This window comes from Schistocerca piceifrons, chromosome 6, assembly GCF_021461385.2.
Source record: "Schistocerca piceifrons isolate TAMUIC-IGC-003096 chromosome 6, iqSchPice1.1, whole genome shotgun sequence".
In the NCBI taxonomy this organism is placed as follows: domain Eukaryota; kingdom Metazoa; phylum Arthropoda; class Insecta; order Orthoptera; family Acrididae; genus Schistocerca; species Schistocerca piceifrons.
Genome location: NC_060143.1, coordinates 35,834,216 through 35,845,611, shown reverse-complemented (window position 1 = coordinate 35,845,611; position 11,396 = coordinate 35,834,216).

Genomic DNA, 11,396 nt, shown 5'->3' with positions numbered 1-11,396 from the left:
ATCTAATAAACAAAGCGAACACTTCCTGTAGAAGAATATTTTAAAAATGAATGTACCGTTGTCTCCTGAACGCAGGCACGTGACGTGACATTCCATTGACAGCCTGTGTGATCCCTCTATTTGAAATGTATTGCGGGATGCTTTGACGTGACGTGTCAGCCAGTGTGAATTGGACTTTAGAAGACACAGAAGCACAGAATCCATTTCTATACTATGAATGATTGAGGTGAGAATGGCAGACGACGCCGTCTTACCCCCGATTGATTCAGTATCAACACTATGTTCCCGAGAAACCTTGACGTGACGTTCCGTTCTGTTTACGGCCTATCTGAAGACCAACATGTGAAAGGCATTGTGGAATGTTTTGCTGACAAGTCTGAAAAACTCATACCGAAATTGGAAACTGAAGACTTGGATGGTCCTGTTCCATATCTATGATATCCGTTTGTTTTGTTTTGAAAGATACTATGTAAACGAAGTACAGAGTCCTTGTGATTTTTGCTATTAACACATTTTTGTACGAGTGGTGCTGCACTGTGGACATGAAACTGCGCCGCTCTGTGCTACAACGAACGAGTTACGCACAATGTCTGTACTTCAAAGGAATGGATCATTCGTGAGATCTCTGTTAATCGGCGTTTCTTGTTTCCAATTATTACTGATTCGCTTGGGCGCACACTGGAACACTGTTTTGCACCTATGGACAATCTGCTACAGTCTGCACAGTGAAAGAGATGAGTTTGGGTTGCCTGGCAAGCTCAAGCATTCCGATCTACCTGCATTATTTCCTGCCGGTTTCAGTTGACGAGTAGCACTTGATAACATGATGCTGAACGAAACGTATCTGTCGCTAAAACGTGATGAAAAGTTTAAGGCAATTGAAGCGAATGAGGAAGACAAATTCTCTGTGGGCGAAATAACATTGCGTTTCAAATGTGGTAAAACACAAATTTATTAAGAAACAAGGATAAGATGAAGGATGAATGGATGAAAGGGTATGGGCAAATGAAAAGAAAGGCGAAGACGACAAGAAATGAAAAAAATTAACAAGATAGTGTGGGAATGGTTAGTAAGTATGTGGGCAAAAAACATACCTTTATGTGGACCCATGTTGCAGAGTGAGGCCCTGAAAGCTGCTAAGGAACTTGGAATTTAAGGCAGCCACAGAATGGCTGGACAGTTTCAAAGCTAGGCACAACATCGTGTGGAATGAAGTGTGTGAGGAAGCTAACTATGTGCAGGAAAGTGTAGCAATGGCATGGAAGATATGTAATGTAAATTGTATCTGGATGGATAAACTCATACTACTACTGCGTGACCTACCAGCGAGCGATGACTCGAACGTGTTGAATTCCGATGAAGCGGGACTGTTTAATCGTGCACTGCCTTCAATCCAAAATCTCTAGTAATTTGAAGTGAAAAGTGCACGTCGGAAAAACGTCCAAGGGAAGACTCACTGTACTGCTGTGTGGAAACAATTTAGGTGATATGGAGAACCCACTGGCGATTGAAAAGGCGGCAAATCCAAGTTGTTTCCAAAACATAAACGTCAATAAACTTCCAATCACATGGTGAAGCAATAAAAAGGCGTAGATGGTGAGTGGCTTTATCGAAGAATGGGTGGGTTCTTTCAATGCCAAAATGAAAAACGGAAGTCGCCAAGTTCTCCTTTTCCAAGGCAAATGCAAACTACCACCTGAAAGTCGAGGTATCAAACATGAAACTGTGTTGTTTCCCGTCATGTTTAATCAGCCTCAGACAACACAGGGACCAGGGGTTTATGCACACATTCAAATTCCATTATAGGAGATTATTGATGACGTCTTTTATTCTTAGTGTTGAGGAAGCCGAAAACGCATTTGCTCTTGCACAGTCAGTTTCAGTCCTGGATGCAGTAAATTGAATTGGCTTGGCAGTAGGGGAAATGACCCTGAAACTGTTACCAGGAGCTTCAATAAAGCGGAATTTGGATGTCAAGAACAAGGCACTTCTGTGATCATCGAAGCTCAAGAAAATGCAGCAGCAATTGCTGAATTAATTAAAATGGGAAACATTTCATGTACTGCAGATGGCTACATTTGTTATGACTTCCTGTAAACTCGTTCTGCTTTTACTTCAGCAACAGATTTAATAATTTAGGTGCTGTCAGGCTGGGCTAGCACTTGTATAGGTGACCATCGAGTCTGTCGAGTGGTGTTGGCAAGTGGAGTGCACTCAGCCCTTGTCAGGCCAACTGAGGAGCCATTTGACTGACCAGTGGTAGGTCCTGTCTCGTAAACTGGCGTATGGCCAAGAGAGTAGTGTGCTGACCCCATGCCCCTTCATATCCGCGTCCAGTGATGCCTGCAGGCTGAGGATGACATGGCCGGTCGGTACCATTGGGCCTTCATGGTCTTTTTGGTCGCAGATTTTTTAGTTTTTAACTGATTTAATAGAAATCTGCAACACAGAATATGATCAAGAAGAAACAACGGACGAAGAAGAGAAACAAAATGAGGACCCTAAAAATATTAATAAGCCTGAAGAAGCTTTTGAATGCATAAACAGTGTTATCCAGTTTGCAGCACACTCAGCCCAAGCTGTTGAAACTATTGCATAGTGCAAAGAATTGTGTAGAAAAAGAAATTTTGAACAGGAAATTCAAACAGGTTTCTTTCATTGATGTGCGGCGAAAAAAGTGAAATTTAAAGCAAATAAACACGAGAATAATATGTATGAACATACAACAATAAATGTATTTAAAGTTAGAATAAAAATACAGAAATACCATATTATTTATCATTTACTGTGATAGTCTAGTGCTCTGTGGTGCAATATACCGTAAATGAATGTCTACTATGCAGGAGTGAAGGTATGTAAATGCATGCGTAGTTAAAAAATTTATACATTTGCTCATGACACCTGATAAATTTTATGTTGTCTAGTGAGTTCTGTGTAATCTGGAAACTTGTCCAGTTTAGAAAATTATTTCAGTCTCATGCGATTCTGTTTTGGGTAGACACAAGCGAAAGTTCGTGGGCGTGTTTCTACAACTGAAAGACGACGAATATTTAAATTGCGCGCCAGTCGCATAGAGTGGCGCCAGTGGAACCATTATAAGAAAGCAGGTTTGCTTTAAATACACACTGAAATGGTTGTGATCTTTAGTTACCTTTGAGGTTGCGTGTGGTGAGCTGATGTTTGTCAAGAATGCCTATAAGGCGACAAAGAAGCCATTATCAACACTTCACTGAGTTTGAACGAGGTCATGTAATAGGGTTTCCTTCTGCGATATTGCAGAAAGCCATGACAGGAGTTTAGCCACCGTACATGATTGTTGGCAGTGGTGGACATGACAATGTACAGTCTCAAAAAGACTGGGTTCAAAAAAATGGTTCAAATGGCTCTGAGCACTATGGGACTCAACTGCTGTGGTCATAAGTCCCCTAGAACTTAGAACTACTTAAACCTAACTAACCCAAGGACAGCACACAACACCCAGCCATCACGAGGCAGAGAAAATCCCTGACCCCGCCGGGAATCGAACCCGGGAACCGGGGCGTGGGAAGCGAGAACGCTACCGCACGACCACGAGATGCGGGCATACTGGGTTCCAGACCGCCACATCATTCTACTGAGAGGGAAGACTAACATGTTCAGTGTGTGGCTATGGTGCATTATACTGCACCTACAGCAGCAATATGAGCAGTGGTTGGCATCACCGTAACATAATGAACTGATATAAATCAGTTAAGGCGCCGAGTCAGATGCTCTGTTGTATGCATTCGACTTACCGAAATCTGTGGTCTGTTGTGTTTTCTGATGAAAACTGGTTGTGCCCTGGTGCCAGTGACGGCCATATGTCGGTTCATGGGAGGCCTATTAAGGGCCTGCAACTAACCGGCCTGTCAGCTAGACACGCTGAACATACACCTGGAGTTATGGTCTGAGGTCGGATTTTATATGTGAGCAGGAGCAATAACACAGCTACCCAATACCATCTGACTGTAGATTTGTATGTTAGTCTGGTAATTCGACCTGTTGTGCTGCCATTCATGAATAGCATTCCATGGCTGTTTTCTAAGAGGATAACGCTATTAATGTACCAGCATTTCATATTTGCAATGTGTTATCTCAAGATTAAATTAACCTGATTTCTTGCAATGTTCATCACTTAAATATGTTACATAGACAAATTTATTCCCGAAATTTCATTACTCTAGATTAATTAATTATTCTTCGGTGTTGCGATATATGTATATGGGAACAATGGCTCACTCTCACTCCCTGCTCTTGTTGTTGCGCATTGTTGAGACCTTTGTAGTAGAGATGGGCAAACTGAAACACGTAACTGTTTCGAAACAAATGAAACAGTACAATGTAATGTTTCGATACGCTGTTTCGAAACAGTGAAACAGTTTGTGTTTTGTAATCTAATAAACCTACACATTTTATCATCTTGAATGTCTACTCTATAAGTATGTCCATATAAACACAAATGAGGTGCGAGAGCGCTAATCATATCGCAGAAAGCATGAAACTATCACTTAGGCGTCTTGGCAGTTTCGTATTTCCTGCAGCAAATGCGCTGAATCCGTGTCGTGTGACTTCCATACTTTTCAATTGGCTGAGGACAGCCATAGCTGAAGACAAGAACTACCACAAACGGAACTGGAAGTGGGAGCAAACTGCAGAAACAACGGATATGCTACTGGGATTCCCATATTCTGTTAGTATGGGTAATATACCCATCCTGCTAATTTCCATTCACACAAAGGGAATCATTGTGGATAATAGGCACAGTGACTATAGACTCACAAATAACGCCCAATAATTCGAATAAATAACAAAGTATAACAGAAAATTTTTTTGTCTTTCAAGGGTTTTCAAACCATTACTATAAATTCACCATGCTTCCCAGCCTTTCCTGTTCACCATTACACTATCAGTGATACGTCAAACAGATTGCTTGCAATTATACCTACATCAAATTTATGTATATGTCTAATAACTGTCACTCTATGCCTTTTTTTTATTCAAAATGTTGTAGGCTTATTTGCGTTTCTTATGTGATTACTGTACATGAACAGAGAAGCGTATGTTATAAAAAAGTGTAATTTAACTGAATGATTTTCACTTATTTATTATTTTGAATGTGAATAGTATGCATTGTTTTATTGTTTGGTTAGTGTTTATAATGCAGATGTTACGCCATTTCGTAATAGGACAGTCAGCTAGAAACGAAGCTTTATTTTCGGATATCTTCAGCTTCACGCTATTGCTTGTCAAAAAGATTTCGACACTCTTGAAAGTGTTTCAATGAAGTGTTATGTTGTGTTTCAGTACCTGTGCCAAGCCCGAAACTCGTCCGACACAGAGCGGAATGAAACATCACTGTTTCGGTACAAGCACAGGTGGACTGAAACAGTCTTATTTTGAACCAACGATACAGTTTCTGTGTCTGGCTCGAGATCGAATCTGCTCCGGTTATCCGAGACAGGGACAGAATGAAACACCACTGTTTCGAAACAGTGAACCACAGCCGTACCGAAACACTGAAACAGTTCCACGTATCGATACACTGTATCGAAACATAGAAACAGTGGCCAAGTCTACTTTGTAGTGTCTCAGGTCAGTGCACTGCCGTTGGCTCACAAAGCGCTTGGTTATGTTCATTATCGATCGCTGGCACGCGTAACAGTTGTATGGTATTCATTCAGGTGTAGTGGTGTACATGTTTTCGTCATGAGTAAACGGAAACATACAATGTTAACTCTCAAAGACACGCTGAATGCTTTGAAGCGGATAGACAATGGTGAGAATGTATCTAAACGGGCAACTGAGCTGGGTGTTGGTTAAGCAACCATTTGTGATTGGAAGAAGAACCGTGTGAAGCATGAACTGTCCTGTGCAGCGTCTTCGGGAAAAACACTCGAAATTCGGCAAACTTTGAAACAGTGCTAGTATGATAAAGTGAATGAAGTTCTCCTTTGGTTTACACAGGAAAAAGAAAGGGGAACTCTTTTTTGTGGAGCACTGGTTCAGGAGAAGGCTGTTTACCTGAACAAATTTAACGAATGGTGATGAGTCTTTTAGTGCGAGTACTGGTGGGTTGGACAGAATCAAAAAACGTAATGGAATCCTTCAGCTAACAGTTACTAGAGAGAAGCTTTCTTCTGACCACGATACAGCAAAGGAATACTTGCGTGAGTTTGAAAAAATGATAAGAGAGGGAAAGTATTCTCTCCAACAAATTTATAACGCTGACGAGACTGGCCTTAATTTTAGGGCATTGCCAACAAATATCCTGACATCTAAAGCAGAAGACCATGCTCCTAGTTTTAAAATGTACATAGATCGTTTGACTTTATTAGCGTGCAGCAACGCTGCTGGTAATCAGAAGCTGCCTTTAATGCTGATGGGCAAATCTGCTAGGCCCAGAGCTTTTAAAAACTGCAACGTGAAATCCCTGCCCGTTTATTATCGCAACCAGAAAAAAAGCATAGATAGATGGTAAGCTGTTCAAAGAATGGTTTCACGGCCAGTTTGTTCCCTCTGTTCGACGGTTTTCTAAGGAAAATCATTTGTCTCCGCATGCAATCCTATTGATTGATAATGCGACATCTCACCCCAGCACTGAGGAATTATGTGATGGAGAAACTTTGTCGAAGTTTTTGCCACCGAATTTTACACCACTTCCACAGCCGATGGACGAGGGCTTACTGCAAACATTAAAAGTGATTTACAGAAAACAATTTTTAAGAATACTGATCCAAGATGATAGCATTCCTTTCGTGGACAAAATAAAAAAGACCAATGTGAAGGATGTTGTTTATTGGGTTGCTGAGGCATGGCAGAATATTTCATAAAATACTCTGAGAAAAAAGTGGAGAAAATTGTGAACATCTCTTGAATTTCAGGACAACCTAGTTTAAAAAGAAGAGGACAAACTACTACAAATGATACAGACAGTCCCTGGATGTGAAGAAGCTAGTGAAGGAGACGTAGATGAGTGGATGGCAGCGGATGGGGCATGTGTGGAGAACCTTACTGACGCTGATTTAGTTGCTGCTGTGACTCAAGACCAGGAAGAAGTGGACTGCTGTGACGGAAGTGACAATGAGCCTGAAAGTGACAAAGGAGAGCTGGTGCCACACAGCGACGCAGCAGAAGCCCTTGACCTCGCGCTACGTTATTTGGAGCAACAGCCCACTACTACACCTGCTGATTTGATGTTTATGAAACGATGGCGAAACTATGTGTCATGTAACAGACTGTCTTCATTATGGCAAAAAAGCAATGACTGAGTTTTTGTCATCTAAAAAGTAGGGATAAAATGTCCACTGTATTTTAGTAAGTTTAACAGCTTTTCTTTCATTGTTATGCACTGTTTAAACCTAATGTTTTCTTGACAATTTTTCTGATACATGTTTACTGTACTGTGTAAATTAAAATAGTGTGTATGTACAGCAGTTTACCACACAGTTTTCCATACTTAGACCAACATTTTTCATGTTCGGATTAACCAACTGTTTGGATTACCAGGGTTCGGATTAGTGGGATTCTGCTGTATGTATACATGTATACATATACATATAGAAGGTGGACAACTTTGCTTCCGCCGTTTGCCGAGATGTGGCGGCAACAGTAAGTAGCGGTCGAAAGAAACAGATTGCAGACGTCAGGCAGTTAGCTTGGTTCAAATGGCTCTGAGCACTATGGGACTTAACATCTGTGGTCATCAGTCCCCTAGAACTTAGAACTACTTAAACCTAACTAACCTAAGGACATCACACACATCCATGCCCGAGGCAGGATTCGAACCTGCGACCGTGGCTGTCACGCGGTTCCGGACTGAAGCGCCTAGAATCGTACGGCCACACCGGCCGGCCAGTCAGCTTGGACCTCGGTCACCATAACGTCATTCAAACATTAGACGACTTGTGCCTGCATCATAAAGTTGTTCTTGATTGAAAATGTCAGTTTACGAGCCTAATTCTCATCATTTGCGGGAGGTGTTACTGTTTTGTTTCAATATGAAGAGAACAGTGGCTGAGTCTCATCGAATTCTCTCAAGTACGTATGGTAAGGACGCTATTAGTGAAAGAACGTGTTGTAAGTGGTTTCAACGCTTCAAGAACGGTGATTTTAACTTCTTAGACCAGAGAGAAAGTTTTCGAAGATGCAGAATTGGAGACATTTCTGAGTGAAGACTTGTGTCAAACTCAATACGAATTGGCACGATTAGTGGGAGTGATACAGCAAGCCATTTGAAAACACCTCAAGGCTATGGGCATGATTCAGAAAGAAGGAACTTGGGTCCCGTGTGAGCTGAAACCAAGAGACGTTGAATGGCGTTTGTGTGTTTGTGAACAGTTGCTTCAGAGCAAAAACGGAAGGGATTTCTGCTTCCCATTGCGACTGGGGACGAAAAATGGGTTCATTACGATAACCCTATACGCAAAAAATCATGGGGTTATCCCGGCCATGCTTCCACGTCGACGGCCAAACCGAATATTCAAAGCTCCAAGATCATGCCCTGCATTTGGTCGGACCAGCTCGGTGTCGTGCACTATGAGGTGTTAAAACCAAGTGAAACAATCACAGGTGATCGTTGTCGAACGCAATTAATGCGTTTGAGCAGAGCATTAAATGACAAACGGCCGAAATACAGCGAGAGGCACGATGAAGTGATTTTGCAGCATGACAACGATCGATCCCACGTTGCAAAAGAGGTCAAAACGTACTTGGAAACGTTAAAATGGGACGTCCTACCCCACTCGCCGTATTCTCCAGACATTGCTCCCTCTGACTATCACCTGTTTAGATCAATGGTGCATGGCCTGGCTGACCAACACTTCCAATCTCATGAAGAAGTTACACATTGGATCGATTCGTGGATCGCTTCAAAAGATGAACAATTTTTTCGATGTGGGATTTCTACACTGCCCAAAAGATGTGAGAAAGTAGTGGCCAGCGATGGAAAATACTTTGAATGATACATGTGTAGCCAATTAATGTAGAAAATGAGAGGGCTGGTGGAGTGGGTAATAACAAGTGTATTTCACATAGCAACCCATGTCCGCATCCCTTAGTGTATGACGCTAGGCATCGTTGAACAGTGTCGTATACCGCCAAGAGAGCAGGCAGACAACATGGCATCCATGTTGTGAGGGTAGCAGGTTTGCAGGGAAACGATTTCAGTGAATTTGTGACATCAAAGTTAAAGAGACATCCTATTGACGTTTTATGACCTTTGTTTCCAAACACTGCAGTCGATATAGTTGCAGGTATTCTAGGTGGGACAACACTACAGGTTTACCGCCTCTTACTGGGCTGTGAACTGCGATGCTTCTGACTCTGCAAATTCCTGTTTGATAGGTGTTGCATGTAGGGCAGCACTTGTGTACACTGCCAAATCTGGTTCGCCCTGCACCAATTTGTCCTCAAACGGGAACACTCTTGTGTTTGTTGCTGCATGGAGGGGACAGGAAACGGAGCACTGTTCTTGGCAGGAAAGGGCATACAAGCACTGTGCTTATGGGGCGAAAGATGGGAATGCTCACGCTGCCCAATGTTTGTACGTTTGGCGTTTTCTGAAATGTTGAGTGCCACATCCATGCACATGAACTGCCATCCACAGGTCTATATGGGCGACAGGTTAACTTGAGGTACGTTTTACACTGGCACATTCTAATAATGACGCATGAGCATTGAATGCCTATTTTGAAACCTGGTGTATTCATTTCATGTTACAACTACTAAGACCTGACTGATGTGGTCGTCAACACACAGTGCGTACATCAGGGCTTGAAGAGGAGGCGTTAATACTGCTAGAAAACACAATCTGAACAAGCTCATGGCGTGTTGCATGGAAAACGGGTGTAAGCCATTCCATAATTTGGTTGTGTGGCATAAAGACCATTTGCAGCCCTACCGCCATCAGAAGGTTCATGCCCTTAACCCAGACGATTTTTCGCGTGGAATTGAAATCAGGCAGTACTTTTTGCAAAGCTGTGCCATTCAACTGGGCTTTCCAAACCGTTTACTTTCTGCAGATGAGGTATTCTTTACACGAGAGGGTATGTTCAACAGCCACACTCAACACATGTGGGCACAGCAATATCCGCACACCACCTTTGTTTGTGGTCACCAAATCGCTTAACTGTCAACATTTGGGCTGGCCTGCTAGACGATAGTCCCGTATGTCCATTCGTCTTCCTCGGACAGCTGAACACAAACAGATACTTAATCTTTTTACGAGAAACATTGCCAGAGATGTTGGAAGATGTTCCTCCCAATGTGCGACAGCGAATGTTGTACCAACACAATGGTGCACCTGTGCATTTCGCACGTGCAGTGCGAATGCATTTGGATGAAACCTTTGGTGAGAAATGGATATGGTGAGGCGGGCTGGTGGCATGACCTGCACATTCCCCCAACTTGACACCCACTGAATTTTTTCTTCTGTGGCCACCTGAAATCTGTTGTCTATGAAACACCCATTGAGACTGACAAAGAACTGATAGGAAGCATTATGGCAGCCTCCAATGCCATTTTCACTTTCCCATAGTGTTAGAAAGAGTGCGACAGTCACTCCAACATCATTACATGGCGTGCATTCAAGCAGGAGGGTGTAATTTTGAACACTTTTTCTAACTCTTTAAAGAAAAGGTTATAAAATTTCACCCCAACTTCTGATTTACCTTGCTGTGACAAATTCGTTTAAAACGCTGCCACACACATCTGCTACCACGACAACTCGAATGGTACATTGGGTGCGTATCCTCCTCTTGGCAGCGCATGACTCTGTGTTTGATACCTAGCGCTGTATGCTAATGGAAGCAGACATGGGCTGCTATGTGAAATATGCTTGTTATATTACTCACTCTACCAGCCCTCTCATTTTCTATATTCATTTCAGATACACCATGTATGTACTACATCTGTGTGTGTATAATAAATTTTCAAAGATTGCTGTAAAATTTATTTTAACATTTAATCTCTTTTCAAGAAACCTCTATCAATTATGTTGGAATACACACAGTTTCGACTGGTTGTCGAGTCTGTGATGACAGTGCAATAAAACATTTCATGATCATGAAGTTCATGCTCTAAATGGTGATTGATTACTAAACTAATTTTACAGCAATCTTCGAGAAAGTTACAGAAATGAGTACTAGCTATACAAATCGCTGTTAGCCAATAAATTCACATTGCCTTGACCAAAATAATACAGAAATAGCCCGTTGGTTAGTCGTAGGGACATTACAGTGATTTTGTTCTTGCCGTTTTGACAGATCACGAATGTTTTCTCATGATATAGTTGAAATAAAAAAGAGTACAACCGCTTTGTTTGGGGGATTGGACGAAATTTGTAAACGTGAACTATAGCATGGAACCTACTCCAGACATCT